The following is a 27,773-nucleotide window of genomic DNA, read 5'->3' on the forward strand; positions in this document are numbered from 1 at the left end:
CACCTAGATGCGCACTGTGGACCGATGACCAGATCCTGATGCACACACACACACACACACACACACACACACACACACACAAACAAACAAAAAAGAAAGTCATTTACGCTTATCTGACACAGCTGCGCTTAAAATTGAACTGGAAGTTAAGTGCTGGGTGTCCGTTAGAGGAGAACGGGCCCCAACTGAGTCTGGTTTCTCCCATGGTTTTTTTTTTTTTTTTTTCATTCTGTATGGATGGGTGTTACGTGTATCTGTGACTTTAATATGATTGAGCCTATAGGTGGTGCTAGCCCTGAGGTAACCAGTGTTCCTTTTCCCCTGCATTACTCCTGATGCATTAGCTCGGAAATATCCTTAGGTATTTCTTCTTCAGCGCTGTTACTCGCTATGTAACAGAGATTAAAAGAGAAAAGCCATGGGAAGTCAGAAGACGGGTGTAAATTGATCTGAGTGATATGTTTCTCACGAGTTCAGATCTGGGGAAAGTGAAGTGTTCAAATTCTGTTGGTTTGACATCACCGTCAAGAAGCTAGACGAACCTTCTTTGGGGCTTGTTAAATTATCTCTGTCACGCGAAAGCAGCTTATTTTTGAGCAGAGGAAAGACAAGGAAATGTCACCCTCTTTGAAGCTGTTGTTCCTGTTGAGCAACTTGAGAGTGTATCGCAAGGATACTTTGTTGAAGATGGTGTGCTGATGAGGAAGTGGAGACCTTCAAATACTGCTGCTGCTGATGATGAATGGCAGAGTGTTAAGCAGGTAGTAGTTCCTTCCTCATATCGTTTTGAAATCCTGAGACTTGCACATGACGGTCCATTTGCCAGTCATTTGGGGAGTAAATAAAACGTATGATCGTGTGTGTCTGACATTTTTTCTGGCCTGGTTTAAAAAAATGTAGCAAGTTACTGCCGGTTGCTATGTGTGTCAGAAGATTGGAAAACCGAACCAAACCATTCCACCTGCTCCGCTGTATCCAATTCCAGCTATTGGTGAACCATTTGCGAGTGCTGATCGACTGTGTCGGTCCCTTTGCCTCGCACGGGTAAGTCCGTAACCAGTATTTACTGACAATAATGTGTGCATCTACACGCTTTCCAGAGGTAATACCTTTACGGAAAATTACTGCTCGCTTCTTAAGTTCTTCTCCTGTTTGGCCTTCCTCGTACTATTCAATCAGATCAAGGTACGAATTTTATGTCTCGTGTGTTTAAACAAGTTCTGGATCAGTTGTATATTCAACACTGCACTTCTAGTTGTTACCATCCAGAAAGCCAAGGAGCACTAACGGTTCCACCAGACTTTAAAATCAATGCTTTGTGCGTTCTGTCTAGAGTTTCAGAAAGACTGGGATGAGGGAGTGCCTATGGTTATGTTTGCAGTAAGGGAGGTAGTACAGGAGTCTTTGGGCTTCAGTCCTAACGAGCTGGTGTTTGGACACACTGTTCGTGGGTCCACTGAAGCTGATCAAAGATCACTGGTCTAATGACTCGAGTCTAAACAATGTCCTTGACTACGCTTTCAGAGTTCCGCTTTAAAACTGCAACCGTGTATGTGAGTTGGCTAAAGAGAATTTGAAGATGTCACAACAGCGAATGAAAAACGTTTCGATCAGAGTGCTAAACTTCGTAGTTTTTCTCCTGGTGATAGGGTGCTAGTGCTGTTACCAGTATCAGGATCTGCACTGCAGGCCCGCATTTTCGGTCCTTATCAGGTAAAAGAGAAGGTGAGTGAACTTAACTACGTAATATCGACATCCGATCGAAAGAGAAAGACTCGTTTGTGTCACATTAATATGCTAAAACCTTATTTTGAGCGAAAGCCAGATCTGTTTGGACAGAAGTCTTTTTGCTAACGGTTTCACCCACAGATTCTTCGGTGATCAAAGAACAGGCGCTGCTCAGTGCTGATTCACCTGTTGATGAGACGCTGTCTAGTGCTGAAATTTTGACCTGTCCATTATCTTCTAATACTAATAGCACCTGTGTCTCGATCATAATTGAGGATGATATTGACTTTCCCTCTGCTGAGCTGGTGGTGGGAAGGTTGAAAAATTCTGAGGTGATCCAAATCTTGACACGCTTTCTTTCCCATCTGACTGCTGCTGAATGCGCTGACGTGACTAATGTCATTCAGACTTATAATAACTTGTTTTCTGACATCCCTTCTCGCATTTCGCTGATGGAACATGATATTGATGTTGGCGATTCATTGCCTATTAAACAGCACGCATTTCGAGTAAGTCCTGAAAAACAATTGCAGCTGAAAAAAGAGGTGACCTTCATGATAGAAAACGACATAGCCGAGCTTTAGTTCATGGAGCTCACCTTGTTTGCTAGTAAAAAAATCTGACGGCTCATTTCGTTTTTTGCACTGATTTTAGACGCTAAGTAATGCAGTTACAAACCAGACAGTTATCCTTTGCCTCGCATGGAAGACTGCGTGGATCGTGGTCGGAAACGCTGTGTTCGTGATTAAGATCGACTTGCTTAAAGGGTATTGGCAGGTGCCTTTGACTGAGCGCGCAAAAGAGATCTCTGCGTTCGTAACACCTGACCATTTCCTTAACTATACGGTCATGGCTTTCGGTTTACGAAATGCACCGGCAACCTTTCAGAGGTTGGTGAACCGTGTCATCGGCTAGGCATGCATAATGAGGAGGCTTATTTGGATGACCTAGTGGTCTATAGCGTAGTCTTGGTCAGAACACATACAGCAGCTTGACACGTTGTTTAATCGCTTGTCTCGCGGCGTAATCTTACGGTCAATCTAGCGAAATGCGAATTTGGTCGCGCCACGGTAACTTATTTAGGAAAGATTGTTGGCGGTGGTCAAGTTCGTCCGGTTGAGTCTAAGGTGGAGGCTATCACTGCTTTTTCGTGCCCAATAAATACACGCCGTGAGCTTCGACGATTTTTGGGTATGGTGGGATATTACAGAAATTTCTGTAAGAATTTTTCTGTTGTAGCTTCACCTCTAACCGACCTCCTCAGCCCGAAAGTTCCATTTAAATGGTCTGAAGCGTGTCAGAGAGTTTTGAGAAAATCAAAGCCTCCTGGTTAACTTTCCTATTTTATCTGCCCCTGATTTTTCGCCCCAGTTATTGCTTGCCGCTGATGCAAGTGACACGGGTGCGGGGCTGTACTTCTCCAACGAGATCAGGTGATGTAGGGTTTTCACCTATTATTAATTAATTAATTCTGATAATTATGAATTATCATTTGAATTCGCTCTTAATTCAAGTTTTGGGAATTTAATCTTAAAAGATTCACGTTAGTATGTAATTCAAATATACCCTAAATCACCTAATACGCCCAGTGTTTTAGGGCAATTTAAATGTATGTTACCAATATGAATTTACTCTGTGATCAGCAAAATAAATCAATTGACTTTACTCGCTTATCTGATCTTCGCTTTACCTCGAGCAGGTAGCAACGGATCTGGGCATGAGTTTAACTTTCCAGTCACATAAAACACTAACGAGAATTCGTAATAATGAAACAAAATGTATTAAACAGTACCTACTAGTTGACAAGACTACGCTTGAGAAGACTAAACATACACACACACACACATGCACATACATTCACACACACATTCATGGGTTGGAAGGGAAATGGATAATTGTCTGTCCAAAGTCTGTTAGCTAGTTCTGAGATCGCACTAAGAGCACCAACAAAGCAAAGTTAGGTTTAGCTTTGCTTATATGTGTCTGCGCTCGATTCAGTCAAGAGATGAAAGGTAGTTTTACCACACGGCTTGTCTGGGGAAATCCCGCTTGCTGATTGGTCAGGCTCGCCCGTGGGATGACGCGATCGGGCTTTCCCGGCCGCTTGAATGGAGTCTCTCTAGCTTGGTGGTTCGCTTTGATGAACCGGGTTGGTTATGGAAAGGGCAGTGAGTGTCCGTGGAGTGAGGTGACGGAGCGGACCGGAGTCGAGGGTATCGGGTCGCTCTTGTTCAGAGTCTTCTAACTTCTCCAAGTTCTGAAGTTTCTCCCGCTTCGTGGCAATTCCTGCAGCGACCCGACCCCCTGCGACTCCCCGGTGGTTCCAAGAAGTTCTTCTCAACTCGATGAGGGAGCTCTGTTCCTGCGCTTTGAGGTGCAAGTTTTGGGCCGTGCCCCTGGGCAGTTGTCCAATCCCGAGGTCGTAGGGGCGGTCCACGCCTGCTTTCGACCCGGTTTTGTGCATACTTTATCCCAGTTAGAACTGACATTCTGCACTTCTGTTTCTTATCGAAAGTTTATAAATAGAATACACTGTTGTGCATTTTAACAAACATACCTATTCATTCACCACGATATTGGAAACATCATCAGCTTCAACTTGACACCAAACATGCATTATCTAGCGCTTTATGGAACGCTTATCTGTTAGCGGATTATTTGAAGATTATATAGTGGTTCCTACATACATCCCCAAAACTTTTATTAAACAGTTATTTACAAATGAACCTATATTTGTTTGAAAGGAAGGCATTTAGATTGTTCATTTAGTAGTTTGACGTGTGTCCTGGCAGTTCCTTTGTTGTAGCGAAGGGAAAAGGCGCACTTTTGAGGAATGTGTCTTGGGACACAGCAAGCCTCCCTGGGGGTTAAAAGTGTGATGCTGTCCTGAACACACGCTGATTCACGGCGGAGTCTCATCACCTTTGACTTGGTGGCTTGGTAGAACTGGTCCCAGGTCAGTGCACCGAACGGGTTATCGGGCTGTCGCACCAGATGTTGCAGTTTCAATCATCCCAATCTTGACGTGGGTACTCTCGGATTGGCCGAGCTCACTGCAGCGACAGTCCCTTAAGAATGTTTGGTAGACTTTGCGGCGCTCTGCATCGCTTCTGCTGACCATCTCGATTGCCTTTATGGTCCGGGTGCGGAGGATGCGTGGTTTACGACCTGGTTTTAGCGCGATTCCCCTTTTATGGTTCGTGGTCTCGTTCATCGAGGCCTCACAGTGATATTGAGCACCCTGTTTGCTATTTTTCGCGAAAATTCAATAAACATCAGCGACATTATTCCACCATTGAGCAGGAGACGCTTGGCTCTCGCCCCTTGCTCTTAAGCATTTTGATGTTTATGTAGGCTCTGTTTCAGATCCGCTGATTGTCTACACGGATCATAACCCCTTAGTCTTTTTGAATCGAATGAAAACGCTAACCAACGCTTTGATGCGCTTGGAGTTTGTTTCTACAGACGCTCGAATTAGACATTCGGCACATTCGTGGTAAAGATAATGTTGTTGCTGATGCTTTATCTCGTGTCTAATTGGAATAAATTGTAACTTTTTCCTGTTTTACATAAAACAAAAGGAAAAGGTAAGCTCACTTATTTCTACAATTTATTCACTTAAGGGTGAGGGTGTTACGTGTATCTGTGACTTTAATATGATTGAGCCCATAGGTGGTGTTGGGGGAATTCTGTTCCATGAGTGGTGACGTCATTGAGGATTCCGGATATAAAGGCCGTCAGGCGAAAATGGCGGTCTCTCTCTCTCTTTCTCTCTCTCTCTCTCTCTCTCTCTCTCTCTCTCTCTCTCTCTCTCTCTGAGTGCATGCTGGGAGCGAGTGGGCGGAGTTGGATGTGTGTGGAGTGAGAGCGTTTGGCTGCGAGTCGAGTGAGTTTTCTCTATCTTTTCTATCCTTTCAATACACTTAGGTAGTATTGTTGGCGTTTGTTTTAGAAGAGTGTTTAAGGAAAGTAAGGCGCTGTCCCAGTATACGTGGACACAAGTGAGAGAATATCATGTAACAATGGCTAGACTGGACAGGTGGTATTGTTTTAAACACCATTTTAATACCATTAAGTGTTGTGTAATCTCACCTGTAGGTTTTTCTGATCATTGTTTGGTTAGCTGTAATATTTTTATTAACAATGTTAAATCAAGAAGTGCATATTGGCATTTTAATATTGGTCTACTGCAAGACAAATTGTTTTGTGAGGTTTTTAAATCTTTTGGGAAAATTTTAGGAATAGGAAGTCATCAAATTCTTTGAATTGGTAAGAGATAGAGAACGTATTAAAGTTCTCAAAAATAAAAAGAAAGCTTTAGATGATTTGTTGGGTATTAGGGCACAGGGTGCTCTGGTACGATCAAGATTTCAAAGTGCAGCACAAATGGATGGTCCAACCAAGTTTTTCTTTGGCCTTGAAAAAAAGAATGGCTTAAATAGAATTATGCATTCTTTATTATCAGAATCTGGCACAGAAATCACAGAGCCTAAGGAGATTAGGAAAAGAGAAGTGGCTTTTATTCAGAGCTGTTCAGGAGTGAATACACGGAGGTGGAAGAGATAGCCAGTTGCTTTTATGAGGGTCTACCTAAGGTTCCAGAAGGGACAAATGCTGAACTGGAAAAACCTTTTACGAAAGGTGAGTTGTATGATGCCCTAAAGAGTATGGAGTGTGGGAAAGCTCCGGGGATTGATGGTATCCCAGTCGAGTTTTATAAGTCACTCTGGGCTGTGTTAGGAGATGATCTGCTAGAAATGCTCAATGACAGTTTGACCAGAGGGTTGCTGCCTATGAGCTGTAGAAGAGCGGTCATCACCCTTTTACCAAAGAAAGGGGACCTCAGAAATATAAAGAACTGGCGACCTGTTTCACTCCTATGCTCTGATTTTAAAATTTTGTCTAAAGCCTTAGCAATTAGATTAAAAGAGGCGATTGGTTGGGTCATCCATGTGGACCAGACATACTGTGTACCTAACAGATCTATTTTTGATAACATTTATTTAATCAGAGACATTTTTGATATCTCTAGATCATTGGGTTTAAATGTTGGTCTCATTTCCTTGACCAAGAAAAAGCTTTTGACCGGGTTGAGCATAACTACCTCTGGCAGACGCTAAGAGAGTTTGGTTTCAGCCCGAGTTTTATTAAAATAATTGGGGTGTTGTATGGAAACATTGAGAGTGTACTTAAAATTAATGGTGGCCTGAGTGCTCCTTTAAGATCACAAGGGGCATAAGGCAAGGATTTGCTTTGTCAGGCATGTTGTATGCTTTAGCAATTGAACCATTGTTAGTGAGAATAAGGGCAAAGATTGATGGCTGGAGTATACCACAATGTGATTTTAAAATTAAGCTGTCGGCTTATGCTGATGATGTTATTGTTTTTGTGAATAAGCAAGAAGAAGTAGATAATTTAAGAATAATAATTGATGACTTTGGAAAGCTGTCTTCAGCTAAGGTAAACTGGAATAAGAGTGAAGCTGTTATATGTGGAAAGTGGGAGGCTAAATGTCTCCTAATCTACCTGCTGGACTTGAATGGAAGAAAATGGCTTTAAGTATTTAGGTGTATACCTTGGAGAAGATTCGACATTGCAAAAACTGGGAGGGTGTTTTAGAAAAACAAAAGGACGACTGGAAAAGTGGAAATGGCTGTGGCCTAAAATGTCATTTAGAGGACGCATTATAATCATCAATAATTTGGTTGCTTCAACATTCTGGCATCGCTTGGCATGTACAGAACCCCAAGTGGACTTCTTGCAAAACTACAGGCTCTTATTGTGGACTTTTTTTGACTAAGTTTCACTGGGTACCCCAGAGTGTACTGTATCTCCTAAGGAGGAAGGGGGTCAAGGGCTTGTACATCTGGCCAGCAGAGGAGCAACTTTTCGTTTACAATTTATTCAAAGATTTTTAACTGACCAGAAGATCTTGTGTGGAGAAATGTTGCAAAATTTATTTTGAGTCAAGCCGAGGACTGGGACTGGATTCTACTTTGTTCTTAATGGACTCCAGTAAAATTCAGCTGAGTGGACTGACCCCATTTTATAAAGGGGTTTTTAAAATCTGGAGTTTTTTTAAGAAAAGAAGAGGGGCTTTTGGTTTGTCTTTATATTGGTTATTGGAAGAGCCTATTGTGTTTGGAGCTAGGTTTGATGTTTTAAGTGAAACTACTTGGGGTTTCAAAATGCATTCTGTAGAGCAAGAAAAGTTAAATTTTCTGACATTATAGCTGCTGGAGGTCCTGAGTTAAATAACTCACTTGCTTCTTGCATTGGAGTTAAATCAACAAGATTAGTAGGAAATTACTGGATCTCTTAAAACAGAAGATTACTGTAGAAGAAAAATCTGTTCTTATAAGTTATGATGAAGGAAAGGTGGTTCCAAATAACAATGATCCTTTTCCAGAAGTTTTTATTACTCCTGATCTTAAAGGTGCAGATGGGGATTTGTTAAAAAATTTGGAGGAGTTAACTATTAATGAAGCTGATAGTAAAAACTATACAAAAGCTGTGTTAAAATTTTAAATTTGAAGTCTTTAAATGGAAGAGCTGACACTGTTTGGAGAAACAAACTAGGTTTGGATCAGAGTATAAAACCTGTGTGGAGAGTTTTTTATAAACCTCCTTTGGAAAAAAAGGTGGGGGACCTCCAGTGGAGAATTTTGTACGGCGCAGTTGCTGTCAATTCTTTTGTGCATGTTATTAATCCAAATGTCTGTAACCAGTGTCCTTTTTGTGGAGAAAAAGAAACTATTTTTCATTGCTTTATGGAGTGTACAAGATTGTGTTATTTATTTGATTTTCTTACACTGTTGCTTGGTAAATTAGATGAAATTTTTACTGTGCAGAGTTTTATTTTTGGATATCGATATTCAGCGAAAAACAAGATAAAATGTCAACTTTTAAATTTCATTGTGGGTGAAGCAAAATGGCAGTGTATTTAAGCAGGAGGAACAAAATAGAAGGTTCAGAAGGATGTGAAGTTGTATCTATTTTTAAAAATCGGATAAAAGCAAGAGTGTGGGTTGATTTTAAATTTTATAATATGATGAAAGACGTAATGTTTTTTTTTCTTTCGGCTCAGTGGTGCTACAATGATGCAACTTGCTCTGTTGTAGATGGATTCTTAATTTTCTTTGTCTGTTACAGTGATGAATGTAAATGTAAATTTTTACTGTGAGTCATTAATTGTATTAGAATTGTCTTAACAGTGGAAAAGTTGTGAAATAAATGTTTGGTTAAATTCAAAAATTTCTCTCTCTCTCTCTCTCTCTCTCTCTCTCTTTTCTCTCTCTCTCTCTTTTCTTTGTTCTACGTTTCCCACGGTTCTGGTGGCGTCTCCTTATTGCCTCTTTTGAGGCTGGTATTTTGTTTTGTTTAACAAATTTCGTTTTTATGTGGTTTCTTTTTGATTACCTTATCAGTAGCGGGTAGTTTATCTTATTAGTTCACGTTTTGTTGAGTTAGTAAGAGCTGAGGGAGGGAAGTAGTTGTCCGAAGACTCACCTGCTCTGGTTTTGTTTGTCGGCAGACAGGTAAGAGCTGCAATCCGAGAACAGGGGTAGTCAGGGGCTTGCTTCCTTAGTTTTCCTACCCGCGATTTGTTATCCTTCATGTTTCGTTTATAAGTCATGTGAATTGTTTTTTTTATTATTTTGAGAATTATTCAATAAATGGAGGTGTCTTAAATTCATATCGGGTGTTGTGACTCTTTTATATGTTTGGCCTGTATATTTTTCGTTTGTTTTTATTTAAGCGAGCCACAAATCAGTTATGGGCCGTAACAATGGGGTTTATGGTTCCTCTGGCTTGCGCTTGTTGGGGACACTTAACTTCTAGGATTATCGTCGAATTGATTACAGAGACCGCCTCTGCATTTAATAAGAAATTGTTCACTCTCGCCATTATACATCCCTGTCATTGTATTCTTCTGCTTTATACTGTACTGTGTTTTGATGCAACCTGTGTTGTTAAAAGCGCTATATAAATAAAAATGATTGATTGAAATTTCAGAATGATCACTTATTCCTAAAAACCTGTATTTCCCATTTCCTTTAATTAAACATAATTCTATCCTGCTTTGTGTTAAATGGGTTTTGTTCCCTTCAAACATCAATCATGTCATGTTTTTACACATTTAAGTATTTTCTAGACACATCAGATTTTAAATTTGCCCTCCTGAAACATCTAATCTTGTGCACTTAACATTAAAAACCCATACCAAAATACATTTACCTTTACATAATGGTTTAATTTTTTTAAAGAGTGTAATTGTGGTGTGCTCTGTTTATGATAAAAGCTCTGTTTATGCTAAAAAGTAAGGATCCTCGTGTCCTGTAAGAGTCACATCTCATGGCGCTTTGCCAGAAAGAAAGTGTCGCAAATAAGAGAAAAAAAGGCAGAATTCTGACTTTATATCTCGCAATTCTGAGAAAAAAAAAAAGAATTGTGAGATAAAAAGTCGCAATAACTTTTTTCTTTTTTTATTCAGTGGCGGAAACGGGCTTCCATATAAGGCAGAGTGGAAAGGCGAGCTTAAAAAAAAAAAAAAAAAAAAAAGCAGCACGTGAGCTTCCAATGTGACGTCACAACGCAGACGCTATAGAAGACCCGCTCGCTTCTAACGGCAGACGCGTATCTAGTTGGAGTGAGCGGTTAGAAGCAGCGACTGATTCCACTCACTTAAACTATTCAGATTCACGATTTACAGACAGTCTTTTCAGAATATTCACACTGTTCACAAATGTCTACAACTGAGGGCAAGCCTCTCGCTCGAGCCGCCTGGGCTTCAAAACCTTCGAGTTTCAAAAGTGTCGATTTAAACGATTCGATGGAGAACAGCCCAGCAGCTGAGATGGACATCAACAGCAGTAAGTAGTGTTATTTTACTTTCTCGGTCTGAGCTCAGTCTTTGGCTCAGTTTTTGACTTTGCTTTCCAGCAAAATATGAACTTGTATGCTCGCTCATCCAGAGGAGCCAAACAGCTCAGAGAGATATTTTTGTCATACTATGGGCTATCTATAACAGTTTAATAACGAAACCCCAGAATTCATAGAGCCAATAAATATTAAAAACAATAGGGTAAACAGAGCAAACTCGAACAGAAACTTTTGTTAGCAATGCAAATTTATTCATAAAATAGTTTAGCAGGTGGAAAGCTACATGACATTTCTTACTAGTTCTTGAAGCAGTTAAACTTAAAAGATTCGCTGTTAGTAGACTCTGAACACAACTAAGACGTCACGATAAGAGGTAAACCGCCTTTACCTTAACTGCAGATTTTTCTATGTCTCATTATTAGAGCTGTACTATTTTCAGCTTGAATCAGTTCACTGTCAGAAATGTGTCGAAAAGTAATCTGTTTCTGATCTGTGGTTAGAGATGTTTGTTTCTAATATTTTTCTGTTTTCTCTTCTTCATTCCAGGCACAGCTATCAAAGGGAAGAAGGAGAAAGCGAGAGTCGCCTTCAGGAAGCTGTGCAAAGCTGTGAAGCGGCGGTTCTTCCGCTGGCCGGACCGAGTGGAGAGTCTCTCAGCTCAGACGGACGCCATCTGGACGATCATGAGGGGACGCCTGTCCCAGGTCCGTCAGCTGCCGTGGATCCTGCTGTTCCTGAGCTGCTGTGTCTGCCGGGGCAGGTGTGCGCCGATCTGGAGCTGCCGCTGTATGTGCCGTGTTCCTCCAGGATCATCGAGGAAACGCCTGTTCCAGATTCATCTGCTCTGAATCCGAGTCACAGTGAGCCATTGTTACTTTACTTATTGTTATTTCTGTCTGTCAATAATTAATTGGCAGCATCTGTTTCACTAAGTGTAAATAGCAATAGAGGTTATTTTGCAGTGAAAATAGCATATTTTCTTAGCTATTGATTCAGTTTACACTAAGAGCAAATAGCAATGGATTCTATTGACACCATTTTCTGTTATTTATACAACTTATTGCAAAAGTGCCAATTATCTGCATCTCCGTACTGTAGTACATTATAAAACAGTATGCAATAGTAATGTATTAAATGTACACGGTAGACTTAATAAGACTTAATAATTTGACAATGACATTTGTTGTGCTGTTTCCATGTTTAATTAGTAGTTCACAGTAATCTGTGGTCAGGGATGTTTCTAATGGTTTGCTCTTCATGTGTTTCAGAAAAAGCTAAGAAAGGAAGGAAGAGAAAAGCTGTCCGTGCCTTCTTCCGGAGAGCATGTAAGGCTGTGAAGCAGCTCTTCCCCTGCTGTGACCAGGACAGAGTCCAGCCTCCTAAAGCAGAGCCGCATCTCGAGCAATCCCAGCTCGTTCTGCCGGAGGAGCAGGACCAGGTCTCTGCAGACCTCCAGTCCTCTCCTGAGGAGGAAGAAGATGTCCCCAGATTGAGGCCCATGATGCAGTTCTGCTCTCTCCAGTGTCTGGTTCCGGGTCCGGTTCAGTGTCACCGTCGATCAAGTCAGAAAAGACACCGGACACAGTGTCTCCTGATCCAGAAATCGATTTGCCCCAAGGTGAGCCATTACCGCTTGGCAACATGTCATTTCTGCTCTGTCTTATTTTCTCTTTATTGATGCTATAGACTTTTCCAAATTTACTAGCCACTCAACATTTTCACTGGCCATCATTTTGTTGTTGGGAAATTACATCAACTTTTAACTTCAACTCTGCTGTTGACAATCAAAGGAACTTACAGTCCATCTTCTGTTTCTGTGTGCTTTTCAGGATCCACTGTGTCTTTGTTTGAAGTGGACATTTGATCGCCTCCGGAACTTCGGCAAGGTCTATGAGGGAACACATTTATTCAGCGACAAAGTGAAGGTCGCTTCTGAAGTGTATTCCTGGCGCAAAGCGGACCGCTATCTTGACATTGTAAGTTGGCTAAACCTGCAGAATAAGTGTGTTTTATAACCTGTAGCTGACATGCAGCTGGAACAGAAGACGGCAAACTAACAGATCTTGTGTTTGTCTCTCCTCAGCCTGGTCACCCAAACCGGTGCTTGCTGAAGTGGCTCTGATGCTCCGGCTGGGGAGAGAAGCCCTTGTGCCCCAACATCATTCGCTACACCAGTGGGTGGAGAATGAGAGCAGCTTCACTCTCATTATGGATTACCCTGAACCCTGCAGGACCTTGGAGGATTACATCTTGTTCAACGGCCCCATCAGTGAAGCACAAGCACGCTTGTTCATGTATCAAGTGCTTGATGCCGTCAAACACTGCCATAAGCATGGAGTTTATCACGGTGATATCCGCTCAAGGAACATCCTGGTAACTCTCCACAGTCTGGAGCTCAATCTCATTGACTTCCGCTGCGCTCGCCTGATCCGCAGCGAGGATTTAACAGCAGTGAATACCAAGGTGAGTCCTGCTGATGATCACGCGTGACGCTGTGTTGTTGATGGTGAAGCGTACAGAAGCACTGAAACCGTGTGTCTTTTTTTGAACAGGATCAGAGGCATACACCCTCCTGAGGTCCTCATGCACTCTGTTTTCCACGCCGCAGAAGCAGACGCCTGGGCACTGGCAGTTCTGCTCTTTGAGATCATGCACAGATATCTGCCATTTGAAAGCTTTGATGCCATTCAGCATGGCTACCTCAAGATGGATCCCACCTTATCCACTGGTGAGCACTCAGTTTTCCTGTTCAGATGACGCTTACTGTTACGCTTTGATGTGAGGATACTAACCATGCTCTCTCTGAACTCTTCCCAGCGTACCATGACCTTATTTTCCATAGTTTGAGCCGTAATCCAGCTCACCGGCTGACGCCCAGCAGCTGGAAGAGCACCGCTGGATGATACTCTGGAGGTCTAGGTAAAACGAAGACTGTTTTCATGCACATCAGAGCACAGGCAGACAGCAAAATACAAAGAATGAAAAGAATGTAATATTTCAGAGTGCTGCTGTCTGTAGAAACTAAAACATAGAAAAAGTGCATGGAAACATAGTTACTTAGTGCTTCACAAATTCTTAATGAAAGGTAAATCATAAATGTAACATTGATGCTTCTTAAGTAACATTAATGTAAAAAAAGAAAATAACATTTTTAAAAATACTATTCTAGAAAGTAAAGTAAGTCACTACTTGGTGGCTTTTTAGTGACATTAACATAAGAAATGAAAAAAATGAATAATTACAAAAAAGTTAAGAAATGTTCAAAAAGAAAAAAAAAACATAAATGAAAAAAAATTAATAATTACAAAAAAAGTAAAGAACATTTTTGAAAAGAAAATAATAATTAAAAAGAGTCTTTTGTAATAATCAGTCACAAATTGGTGGCTTTTAGTGACATTAACATGAGAAATAAAAAAAAAAAAATAATTACAAAAAAAGTAAAGAAAAGTTTTGAAAAGGAAAAAAAATCAAACAACATAAGAAATGAAAAAGTAAAAAGAATAATAATTACAAAAAAGTAAAGAAAAGTTTTGAAAAGAAAAAATAAAACAACATAAATGAAAAAAAGAAAAAATCAAACAACATAAGAAATGAAAAAAAGTAAAAGAATAATAATTACAAAAAAAAAGTAAAGAAAAGTTTTGAAAAGAAAAAAATAAAACAACATAAATGATAAAATAAATAATTACAAAAAGTAAAGAAAAGTTTAGAAAAGAAAAAAATAAACAACATAAGAAATGAAAAAAAAAGTAAAAAGTAAAATTACACAAGTTTTGAAAAAAAAAAATTGTAATAATCAGTCAAAAAATTGTAATTTTAGTAAAGAAACATAAAACAACATTAAAAATGACAAAAAAAGTAAAGAATATTTTTGAAAATAATAATAATAAAAAAGAATATTTTTTAATAATCAGTCACAAATTGGTGGCTTTTAGTGACATTAACATAAGAAATGAAAAAAAAAAGGAATAATAATTACAAAAAAAAAAAAGTTTTGAAAAGAAAAAAATAAAGCAAGATAAGAAAAGATAAAATAAATAATTACAAAAAGCAAAGAAAAGTTTTGAAAAGAAAAAAATAAAACAACATAAGAAATGGAAAAAGTAAAAATACTTTTGAAAAAAAAATATATTTTTGTAATAATCAGTCACAAATTTGTGGCATTTTAGTGACTAACATAAGAAATGAAAAAAAAATGACAAAAAAGTAAAGAAAAGTTTTGAAAAGCAAAAAAATCAAACAACATAAGAAATGGAAAAAGTAAAAATACTTTTTAAAAAATTGTAATAATCAGTCACAAATTTGTGGCGTTTTAGTGACATTAACATAAGAAATGAAAAGAAAATGACAAAAAAAAAAGTAAAGCATATTTTTGAAAAGAAAATAATAATAATAAAAAAATAATATTTTTTTAATAATCAGTCACAAATTGGTGGCTTTTTAGTGACATTAACATAAGAAATGAAAAAAAGAATAATAATTACAAAAATAAAGAAAAGTTTTGAAAAGAAAAAAAAAATAAAGAAAAGTTTTGAAAAGAAAAAAAAAAATAAAAAAGAAAAGTTTTGAAAAGAAAAAAAAATAGCAAGATAAGAAAAGATAAAATAAATAATTACAAAAAGCAAAGAAAAGTTTTGAAAAGAAAAAAATAAAACAACATAAGAAATGGAAAAAAAGTAAAAATACTTTTGAAAAAATATATATATATTTTTGTAATAATCAGTCACAAATTTGTGGCATTTTAGTGACTAACATAAGAAATGAACAAAAGTAAAGCATATTTTTGAAAAGAAAATAATAATAATAAAAAAAAAGAATATTTTTGTAATAATCAGTCACAAATTGGTGGCTTTTTAGTGACATTAACATAAGAAATGAAAAAAATAATTACAAAAAGTAAAAAAAGATTTTAAAATAAAAAATCAAAACAACATAAGAAATGAAAAAAAAAGTAAAAATACTTTTGAAAAAAAATATTTTTTGTAATAATTAGTCACAAATTTGTGGCGTTTTAGTGACATTAACATCAGAAATGAAAATAATTTAAAAAAAAGTAAAAATTACTTTTGAAAAGAAAAAAAATACACCACATAAGAAATAAAAAAATTACAAAAAAATTAAATAATATTTTTTAAAAGAAAATTATTTAAAAAATTATTTTGTAGTAATCAGTCACAAATTCGTGGCGTTTTAGTGACTAACATAAGAAATGAAAAAGAAAATGACAAAAAAAGTAAAGCATATTTTTGAAAAGAAAATAATAATAATAAAAAAAGAATATTTTTTTAATAATCTGTCACAAATTGGTGGCTTTTTAGTGACATTAACATAAGAAATGAAAAAAAAGAATAATAATTACAAAAAAATAAAGAAAAGTTTTGAAAAGAAAAAAATAAAAGCAAGATAAGAAAAGATAAAATAAATAATTACAAAAAAGCAAAGAAAAGTTTTGAAAAGAAAAAAATAAAACAACATAAGAAATGGAAAAAAAACTAAAAATGCTTTTGAAAAAAAAAATATATTTTTTAATAATCAGTCACAAATTTGTGGCATTTTAGTGACTAACATAAGAAATGAAAAAAAGTAAAGCATATTTTTGAAAAGAAAATAATAATAATAAAAAAAGAATATTTTTGTAATAATCAGTCACAAATTTGTGGCGTTTTAGTGACATTAACATAAGAAATGAAAATAATTTAAAAAAAGTAAAATTACTTTTGAAAAGAAAAAATACACCACATAAGAAATAAAAAAATTACAAAAAAATTAAATAATATTTTTTAAAAGAAAATAATTAAAAAAATATTTTGTAGTAATCAGTCACAAATTGGTGGCTTTTTAGTGACATTAACATAAGAAATGAACAAAAAATGACAAAAAAAGTAAAGCATATTTTTGAAAAGAAAATAATAATAATAATAAAAAAGAATATTTTTGTAATAATCTGTCACAAATTGGTGGCTTTTTAGTGACATTAACATAAGAAATGAAAAAAAGTAAAGCATATTTTTGAAAAGAAAATAATAATAATAAAAAAAGAATATTTTTGTAATAATCAGTCACAAATTGGTGGCTTTTTAGTGACATTAACATAAGAAATGAAAAAAATAATTACAAAAAAGTAAAGAAAAGTTTTTAAAATAAAAAAATCAAAACAACATAAGAAATGAAAAAAAGTAAAAATACTTTTGAAAAAAAATATATATTTTTGTAATAATTAGTCACAAATTTGTGGCGTTTTAGTGACATTAACATCAGAAATGAAAATAATTTAAAAAAGTAAAAATTACTTTTGAAAAGAAAAAATACACCACATAAGAAATAAAAAAATTACAAAAATTAAATAATATTTTTTAAAAGAAAATAATTAAAAAAATTATTTTGTAGTAATCAGTCACAAATTGGTGGCTTTTAGTGACATTAACATAAGAAATGAACAAAAAAAATGACAAAAAAGTAAAGCATATTTTTGAAAAGAAAATAATAATAATAATAAAAAAGAATATTTTTGTAATAATCTGTCACAAATTGGTGGCTTTTAGTGACATTAACATAAGAAATTAAAAAAGAATAATAATTACAAAAAAAGTAAAGAAAAGTTTTGAAAAGAAAAAAAATAAAACAACATAAGAAATGATAAAATAAATAATTACAAAAAGTAAAGAAAAATTTTAAAAGAAAAAAAATAAAACAACATAAGAAATGATAAAGTAAATAATTACAAAAAGTAAAGAAAAGTTTTGAAAAGAAAAAATAAAACAACATAAGAAAATGAAAAAAAAAAGTAAAAATACTTTTGAAAAAAAAAAAATTGTAATAATCAGTCACAAATTGGTGGCTTTTTAGTGACATTAACATAAGAAATGAAGAAAAAAATAATAATAATTATATATAAAGAATAATAATTAAAAAAATAATAATTTTTGAAAAGAAAAAAAATAACATAAGAAATGGAACAAAAATATAATACAAAAAAGAATATTTTTTTACTAATCAGTCACAAAGTTGTGGCTTTTTAGTGATATTAACATAAGAAAATGAATAATTATTACAAAAAAAGTAATTATCCTCTCTAGGATCGCCACCTTAACGTGGTGGAGGGGTTTGAGTGCCTGAATGACCCTAGGATCTAGGTTGTCCGGGGCTATATGCTCCTGGTAGGGTATCCCAAGGCAAACAGGTCCTAGGTGACAAGCCAGACTAAGAGCGGTCCACCCCACCCCTTATGAATAACAAAAATAACGGAGTCGTGGCGTCGCCCGGTACGGAGCCAGGCCTGGGGCAAAAGCCGGCATGCGAGCGTGGGGCCATCCTCCCCGTGGGCCCACCAACCCCTGGACACAGAGTCTGGATTTAGGGACATGGAATGTTACGCCTCTGGGGAGGAAGGAGCCTGAGTTGTTGCAGGAGGTTGAGAGGTACCGGCTAGAGATAGTTGGCTCACCTCCAGTTGGGCTCTGGAACCCATCTTCTCGTGAGAGGCGGCGCACAGGTGTGGGCTTGCTTATAGCCCCCCCAGCTTAGCCACCATGTGTTGGAGTTTACCCGTGGACGAGAGGGTCGCCTCCTGTGACTTTGGGTTGGGGGAGGACTCTCACTGTCATTTGTGCCTACGGGCCGAATGGCAGTTTAGAGTACCTGGCCTTCTTGGAGTCCTTGGGAGGGGTGCTGGAAAGCGATCCAATCAGGGACTCTATTGTCCTGCTGGGGGACTTCAACGCTCACCTTGGTGATGCTAGCGACACCTGGAGGGGCGTGATTGGGGGGAACGGCCCCCCGATCTAAACCAGAGTGGTGTGCTGTTGTTGGAATTCTGTGCTTATCATGGTCTGTCCATAACAAACACCATGCTCAAGCATAAGGGTGTCCACCAGTACAAGTGGCATCAGGACACCCTAGGACGGAGGTTGATGATCGACTTTGTGGTTGTATCATCTGATCTCGGGCCGCATGTCTTGGACACGTATGGGTGAAGAGAGGGGCATAGCTGTCAACTGATCACCACCTGATGGTGAGTTGGATTGGGAGGAGGCCAGACAGACTTGGCAGGCCCAAACGTACCGTGAGGGTCTGTTGGGAACGTTTGGCAGAGACCCCTGTCAGGGAGATCTTCAACTCTCGCCTCCGGCAGAACTTTGACCGGATCCAGAGGGAGGCTGGAGACGCGAGTTCGAGTGGACTATGTTCTCTGCCTCTTTGGTCGATGCAGCCGTCCGGAGCTGTGGCCGTAAAGTCTCTGGTGCATGTCGTGGCGGCAACACCCCACCGGAAGAAAGGGATGCCGCCAAGCTGAAGAAGGAGTCCTATCGGGCCTGGTTGGCTCGTGGGACTCCTGAGGCAGCTGACAGGTACCGGTGGGCCAAGCAGACCACTGCCCGGGTGGTTGTGCAGGCAAAAACTCAGGTCTGGGAGGAGTTCGGGAAGGCCATGAACAAGGACTATCGGACGGCCTCAAAGAGGTTCTGGCGAACCGTCCGACGCCTCAAAAAAGGGAATCAGTGCCCTGCCAGCACCGCATACGGTGCTGGTGGGAACCTGCTAACCACGACTGGGGAATTTGTCGGGCGGTGGAAGGAATACTTTGAGGATCTCCTCAATCCTCCCAGGGGACTCGACCATCACCCTGGCTGAGGTCACTGAGGTTGTTGAGAAGCTCCTCGGTGGCAAGGCTCCGGGTGGACGAGATCCGCCCCCAGACTACCTCAGGTCTCGGGATGTTGTGGGGCTGTCTTGGCTGACACGCCTCTGGACTGGCAGACCGGGGTGGTGGATCCTCTTTTTAAGAATGGGGACCGGAGGGTGATCTCCAACTATTGGGAAATCACACTCCTCAGCCTCCCTGGGAAAGTCTATGCCAGGGTACTAGAGAGGAGAATCCATCCGATGGTGGAACCTCAGCTTCAAGAGGAACAATGCGGGTTTTGTCCTGGACGTGGAAGACTGGACCAGCTCTATACCCTCTTCAGGATACTGGAGGGTTCCTGGGAGTTTGCCCAACCAGTCCACATGCGATTTGTGGATTTGGAGAAGGCATTCGACCGGGTTCCTTGTGGTGTCCTTTGGGGGGTGCTCTGGGAATACGGGTTAAGGGGCCCATTGTTAAGGGCTGTCCGGTCCCTGTATGATCAGAGCAGGCATTGATGCCGGCATTAAGTCAGACTTGTTCCCAGTGCATGTTGGACTCGACAGGGCCGCCTTTGTCACCGGTCCTGTTCATTATTTTTATGGATAGGATTTCTAGGCGCAGCTGGGGGCTGGAGGGGTCTGTTTTGGCGACCACAGGATAGCGCTCTGCTTTTTGCCAAGACCTACAGTGTGCGCTGGGGCGGTTTGCAGCTGAGTGTGAAGCGGCTGGGATGAGAATCAACACCTCTAAGTCTGAGGCAATGGTTCTCAGTCGGACAAGGGTGTCTTGTCCCCTTCAGGTTGGTGGGGAGCTCCTGCCTCAGGTGGAGGAGTTTAAGTATCTTGGGGGTCTTGTTCACGAGTGAGGGGAGGATGGAACGAGAGATCGACAGGTGCAGCTTCTGCAGTAATGCGGTAGCTGTACCAGTTGATCTTCAATGTTACTTCTCAGCTATGGTCATGATCTTTGGGTCATGACCGAAAGAATGAGATCCCGGATACAAGCGGCGAAATGAGTTTCCTCCGTGAGGGTGGCTGGGCACTCCCTTAGAGATAGGGTGATGATGTTTATTTATTCATTTATTTATTTTTATTTTTTATACCAGAGAATATAGTAGTAGTAGTAGTAGTACAAAAAAAGTAAAGAATATTTTGAAATAATCAGTCACAAAGTTTTAGTGACATTAACATATGAAATGAAAAAATAATAATAATTACAAAAAGTAAATAATATTTTATAAAAAATTAGTCACAAATTTGTGGCTTTTTAGTGACATTAAGAAATGAAAAAAAAATAATATATAATACTATTTTTAAAAAGGAAAGCATATTTATGTATAATATTTTTAAAAATAACTAGTCACAAATTTGTTGCTTTTTAGTGACATTGTTAGGTTATGTATTGACATTATGCAACTTTGATCCTTCAGTTACAGCTTCCATCGGTGCCAGGCTTTGTCAGCCTGGTGAGAACGGAATGTTGGAGTTAAATGTTGACGGTTATGCACCTGTGGCCTTTTAGTTTCAGTTTGATTCTTGGTCATAACATGGCCTCCGTAGAATACTGATAGGGCCACCGGAAGAATCTGAAGGAGTGAAGATTCTGACGCACAAGAAATGTGGCCAATTGTTTTCATTTACTGTATCTTGTCCTTTCCTCTATAAATAAAGTGACTTAAGATCTGAGCGCCGGGAGGAGGCAAAGCAGGAGGAGGCAAAGCAGGAAGGAGGCAGAAGGCGGGGCCTGCCTGCCCCGCCTCAGGCGGACTGTGATCCGCCTGGAGGCAAAAGGAGGTTAAGGAGAAACCTGCTTCTCTCCCGCTTGCAATCGACAGCGCAATCCTTGCAAGCCTTAAAATCCAGAAACTTGTCTTGTGTTTTATTTCGCTTTGAGTTGATCCTTCCTGGTAAAGAGCCGTTTGAGTGAAATAGTCTCAACATTTACTTGGTCCTTCGAGCCGGATCCCAACACGACAGAGCGGAGGAGGAGAGGACGAAGGGGAGCCGAGAGACAGTCTCTGATCAGAGCCAGGCAATAGCTGCCTGCAAAAATCCACCCGCGTGAATTCGAGGGGGTCGGTGATTCTTCGCCTGGAAAAATCGACTTCTCCGGCTGTCTGACGGAGCCGTTGGAAGGACAACTCAACGCACTGATCAGGTGATATACCGGTATTGTTTTTATGGTGAAGCAAAGATTACTAGCTGCTTTGGAAGCACAGTAATCTTGACAGACGATTCTGTCGACCAATAGTCTGGGACATTGGTTTGTGTGTGGATGAGACTGCAGTATAATAGGTACCGCTCGAGTTCGTGAGCCAGTGATTTGCCTGTTGAGGTGAAGGATCTGTATCGACAGTGAAGCCAAGATTACTAGCTGCTTTGGAAGCACAGTAATCTCGACAGATTTATTCTGTCGACCAATAGTCTGGGACATTGGTTTGTCGACAAAATTGTTCTAAGAGCGCAGGGTATGAATGGTATGAGTGTGTTGTATGAACGTCATTGTGAATCACTAGGATTTGCGGTGAATAAGGTGGTTGTTGTGGTTTAGGAATAACACAACTGATATTTTTCCCCACTAGAAGGGGAGTTGTGTTGTTCAAACAATAAAATTTATATTGGGTTTGAGTCAAAATTGAAAAGTTGGTTTGTTCAGACGGCTGTATCCGCAGACAAATTAGTGTCTGTAGAAGCTTGGTGCAGTGGACGATCTGATCAGACGTGTGACTAATCGTTGACTCTTACCAAAAAGCGAAAATGGGTGCAGGAAAAAGTAAATTGAAGGGAGATCCAAAGTTTATGCATACATATTCGGCAGACAGTGTGCGATATCTCAATGAGTGGAATAAAAATATGATTTCAGTGGTAAATTAGTCAAAAAGGACTGCACTCTCTTAATAAACAAAATAAAAGTTGATATATCCTTAGCCAAGGGAAAAAAGGTTGATCTGTTGAAACTTCAATTAATTGAAGCGACGAAGTGGCAAGAGCAGGCTGATAAAAGACAGGTGGAAGTCGAAGAGAAAAAAAGACAGAAACTAGAAAGATTGGTTGCAGTGCAAAAAGAAGAGGATCCAGCAGATTATGTTGGGAGACCAGAGGCATTGTATAGGCAAGAAAAGTTAAGGGTAGAGAGAGAAGCTAGAGGCCAAAAGACGGCTGCAGCAGCTCAGCAAGAGGAGCCGAGAGAGCAGGCAGCACAAAGCGAAGTGCGAGCAAAAGGGAAAGAGACAGAAAAACATGACCAATCCAAGATAACTGAATTCAGTCCCCCTCGTACTAGACGAAATACACCCTATGCCGAAGTAGTTGCCCAAACAGAGAGAATTAGGGAAGAAAAAGAGCATAACAAAGACCCCTTGAACCCCTCACACCCTTCATCAGAATCAGGTTCCGTTTTTCCAGCCATTCAAGTGGCAAATCCACATTACGGTGTAGAGGGCGATCGCAATAGATACCTTAATGTGTATCGCCCATGGTCAGACCAAGAACTTAAAGAGGCAGTAAATGCACTTGGTCCACTTGGAAATTTTACTGCATGGTTAGAGAATTTTCACCAACTGATACGTGCACGCATCGCTTAAATGGCCAAGAGATTGATAGAGTTGTGAGATTGGCTTTTAAATACGAATATGGCCAGTATAGGGGTAACTTCATGGGTCTAGACAGGAATGATGATCCGTTAGCTCATGATGGAGCGGCATTGCGAGACGCAGTAGAACATGGACAGGGATTGTTGAAAAATAAAAAAGGAAAAGCAGACAGGGCCCATACTTTCGCTGCACTCACTGCCCTCTCCCAAAGCATGACCTTGCTTGGTGCAGACACAATACAGACTTGAAGGCAAACTGTGCCTTCCACGAAGTTTGTACAAAACAGCAGCAAGTTTGACACAAGGGGAAACATGTGTCAACAGGAGGATGGTGCATAGGGTTTTATGCACCAGGTGTTATGCACCAGGGTTTAATAACTACTAAAAAAAAAAAAATTTGTGAATCTTGTTTGATCTGCTGTAAACATAACTGCAGACCTAGGAGAGGTCAATTTCCAAAGCCAGACTACCTTTTCAGTTTATCCACATGGATTTTATTGAACTGACACCTTGCTAACAGTACAAATACTGTATCGTCAGTTTACCGCTGTGTGATGATGTGTGTGAAAACCACAAGAGCAGCATACACTAGCAGAGTGGATGAACAAAATGTTGAAATTTGGAATGTTTGAAATGTTGTGAGAGCAAATGATCTGCCAGATATACCTCTGTCCCCACAGGCTCTCAAGAGTGAAACCAGGCGACAGCATCCTGATCAAAGTTATCCTGGCCACACCGACTGCAGTTAAGATCGCTGAGAGATCTACGTGGATTCATCAGAGCCACTGTAAAAAGGTCACAGAGTTTCCTGCCTAAAACGACGAGTACGGTGTGAAGTCCGGTTACAAAGGGTGGTGGTGAAGGCAATAGGCCTCGCTGGTCTCAACCCGGTGAAGAAACCAACAGAGCCCTACTCATTTTTAGCATGGCGTGGAGTCCTGCTGTGGATGGATGCGGAGGAGAGAGAGAGACGATTAAAGGGAAACTGAAACTAAGTGAATTTTGACTGGTTCATAGAACAACATGAACTAAAGACTCATTTTGATTTGAACATGTTTATGCATGATCTGTGTTTTACCATGTTTAAGGGCAATGATTACTAAAATGATTAGCCAGACTTTTCCAGTTTTACCATACTTCTCCACCAAGAGAGAAATGGAGAGCTTTTAATATCATGTGTGAAGTCTCAGTTAAAACTACAGCTGTGATATGGCTGAGTGCTGATGTTATGATACAAAAGGTACACTGATAAGCTACAGTAGCCGTGCTGAGAACAAGAGGCACCGTTTTATTTCATTCTTCCTTTTCAGTTTATTTTCACATTTTCCTCCTATGTTCAAGCTTTAAATTTTGTATTGTATACATTATGATTAAGATGCAAGCCTTACAGGTGATCGCCCATGTAACATCTTGGGGGTCGGTTGGGAATTTTTCCTCAGATACTGGGGTTTTCGCCCAACCTTGCTGTTTAAAGTAAGCATCGACTATGTAATCAAGTAATCAGTAGAGATGTAGTTCAATATGCATATGCCTTATTATGTTATTTTCAGGTGCTAAACGTCAAAGAGGAGGGATATGTTAGGGTTATGTATTGACATTTTGCAACTTTGATCCTTCAGTTACAGCTTCCATCGGGTGCCAGGCTTTGTCAGCCTGGTGAGAACGGAAATGTTAGAGTTAAATGTTGACGGTTATGCACCTGTGGCCTTTTAGTTTCAGTTTGATTCTTGGTCATAACATGGCCTCCGTAGAATACTGATAGGGCCACCGGAAGAATCTGAAGGAGTGAAGATTCTGACGCACAAGAAATGTGGCCAATTGTTTTCATTTACTGTATCTTGTCCTTTCCTCTATAAATAAAGTGACTTGCGATCTGAGCGCGGGAGGAGGCAAAGCAGGAGGAGGCAAAGCAGGAAGGAGGCAGAAGGCGGGGCCTGCCCGCCCCGCCTCCTCAGGCGGACTGTGATCCGTCTGGAGGCAAAAGGGAGGTTAAGGAGAAACCTGCTTCTCTCCCGCTTGCAATCGACAGCGCAATCCTTGCAAGCCTTAAAATCCAGAAACTTGTCTTGTGTTTTATTTCGCTTTGAGTTGATCCTTCCTGGTAAAGAGCCGTTTGAGTGAAATAGTCTCAACAGACATTAACATACAAAATAAAAAGAATTAATAATTGAAAAAAGTAAAGAATATTTTTGCAATAATCAGTCACAAATCTGTGGCTTTTTAGTGAAATTAACATAAATGAAAAAACTTAAAAATCCAAAAAAGGTAAAGAATATAAAAAAACAAAATAATAATAATAAAAATATATTTTTGTAATAACCAGTCACAAATTGGTGTCTTTTTAGTGATATTAACATAAGAAATAACAATAATAATAATAATTACAAAAAAAGTAAAGAATATTTTTGAAAAGAAAAAATAAAACATAAATATAAGAAATGAAAAAATCATTTACATAAGAAATGAAAAGAAAGTAAAGGACATTTTGCGTGTGAATTTGCTAGGACGATGTCGGATATGTAATATGCTCTGGTCCCCTCCTGCCTGGGAGGGGACCAGAGCATTGAGATTGAATTGAGATTTACAGCAGACTGCTGGGTCTCAATGACTTGATGTCGAAGTGGTGCCCAGTTTCTGGATGGACCTGTTGAAATGAGATGGTCTTCATCCCTCCTGGGGTGGTGCCGCTCTTCTATCTAGAAATATGGCATATAGTCTTAGAGTTCCAACTTGACCAACTAGTGCCCAGGTCAGACAAACTGTTTTCTTTCATCTTTTAATTGTAACTACGCAGCCGTCAGCTACAGTTGCACATCAGTTAGTGAGCTATAGATCCCTGAGGAAAAATTACACTCTTTCTCTATTATAGGAGAAGAAGACTTATACAAACTTGTATGCTAGACCCTATTCCATCTAAACTATTAAAAGATTTGCTTCCAGAAGTCATAGATCCTATTTTGAACATTATTAATTCATCATTGTCATTAGGATATGTTCCCAAAACCTTCAAACTGGCAGTAGTTAAGCCTCTTATTAAGAAACCACATCTTGACCCCAAAGACTTGACCCCAGACCAATCTCTAATCTCCCTTTTCTGTCAAAGATACTAGAAAAGGTAGTATCCTCACAACTGTATTCCTTTTAGAAAAAAATGGTATCTGCGAGGATTTCCAATCAGGTTTTAGACCGTACCATAGTACTGAGACTGCTCTCATTAGAGTTACTAATGACCTGCTTCTATCATCGGATCGTGGTTTTATCTCATTATTAGTGCTATTAGATCTTAGCGCAGCATTCGATACCATCGATCACAACATTCTCTTGGATAGACTAGAAAACTATGTTGGCATTAGAGGAAGCGCCTTTAGCATGGTTTAAATCATCAGTTTGTAGCAGTAAATGAGGAGGTATATCGCTCACAAGTGAAATATGGAGTTCCTCAAGGCTCAGTGCTAGGACCGTTACTTTTCAACCTATACATGTTACCTCTGGGAGATATATTATCAGGAGACATAGTGTTAGCGTTCACTGCTATGCTGATGATACTCAGCTCTATATTTCAGCGCAGCCTGGTGATACACACCAAATTGAGAATCTAACAGAATGCATAGTCGATATAAAAACTGGATGATGAGTAACTTCTTAATGCTAAATTCTGAAAAAACGGAGGTGCTAATAATTGGACCTAAAAACCCACATATAATAATCTAGAACACTGTCTAACACTTGATGGCTTCTCTGTTAATTGTTCTTCATCAGTTAGGAACCTAGGTGTGCCGTTTGACAGCAATCTTTCCTTCGACAACCATGTTTCCAGCATCTGTAAGACTGTGTTTTTCCATATTAAAAATACATCCAAATTACGACCTATGCTTTCAACCTCTGATGCAGAAATGTTAATTCATGCGTTTATGACGTCAAGGTTAGATTATTGTAATGTTTTATTGGGTGGTTGTTCTGCACACTTGATAAACTTCAGCTGGTCCAAAACGCAGCAGCTAGAGTCGTTACTAGAACTAGAAGTATGATCATATTAGCCCGGTTCTGTCAACACTGCACTGGCTCCCTATCAAACATCAGATAGATTTTAAAATCTTATTAATTACCTATAAAGCCCTGAATGGTTTAGCTCCTCAATACTTGAGCGAGCTCTTATCACATTATAGTCCTGCACGACCGCTGCATTCTCAAAACTCTGGCCATTTGATAATACCTAGAATATCAAAATCGATCATGGCGCCAGATCCTTTTCCTATCTAGCACCTAAACTCTGGAACAATCTCCTAACTCTAACAGACACACTCTGCCAGTTTAAATCTAGATTAAAGACACATCTTTTTAACCTAGCCTACACATAACACACCAACACACTTTTTATTATTCAAATCTGTTAAAGGATTTTTAGGCTGCATTACTTAGAACCGCTGGAATCGGGAACACTACTCCTAAAACACAATGTACTTGTGACATCATAGAAAGAATGGCATCTACGCTAATATTAGTCCTGTTTCTTTCTTAATCTGTTTTACAGTTTGTATCCAGACTAGATGGTGGATCAGCACCCAGAGATTATGTTCATCAGAGACCAGAACACCTAGATGCGCTCTGTGGACCGATCACCAGATCCTGATGCACACACACACACACACACACACACACACACACACACACACACACACACACACACACACACACACACACACACACACACACACACACACACACACACACACACACACACACACACACACACACACAACACAACAAACACAAACACAAACAAACACAAACAAAAAGAAAGTCATTTACGCTATCTGACACAGCAGCATTTAAAATTGAACTGAAATTTAAGTGCTGGGCGTCCGGTTAGAGGAGAACGGGCCCCAACTGAGTCTGGTTTCTCCCAAGGTTTTTTTTTCTCCATTCTGTATGGATGGGTGTTACG

The sequence above is a fragment of the Puntigrus tetrazona genome, unplaced genomic scaffold (assembly GCF_018831695.1).
Source record: "Puntigrus tetrazona isolate hp1 unplaced genomic scaffold, ASM1883169v1 S000000610, whole genome shotgun sequence".
Lineage (NCBI taxonomy): Eukaryota > Metazoa > Chordata > Actinopteri > Cypriniformes > Cyprinidae > Puntigrus > Puntigrus tetrazona.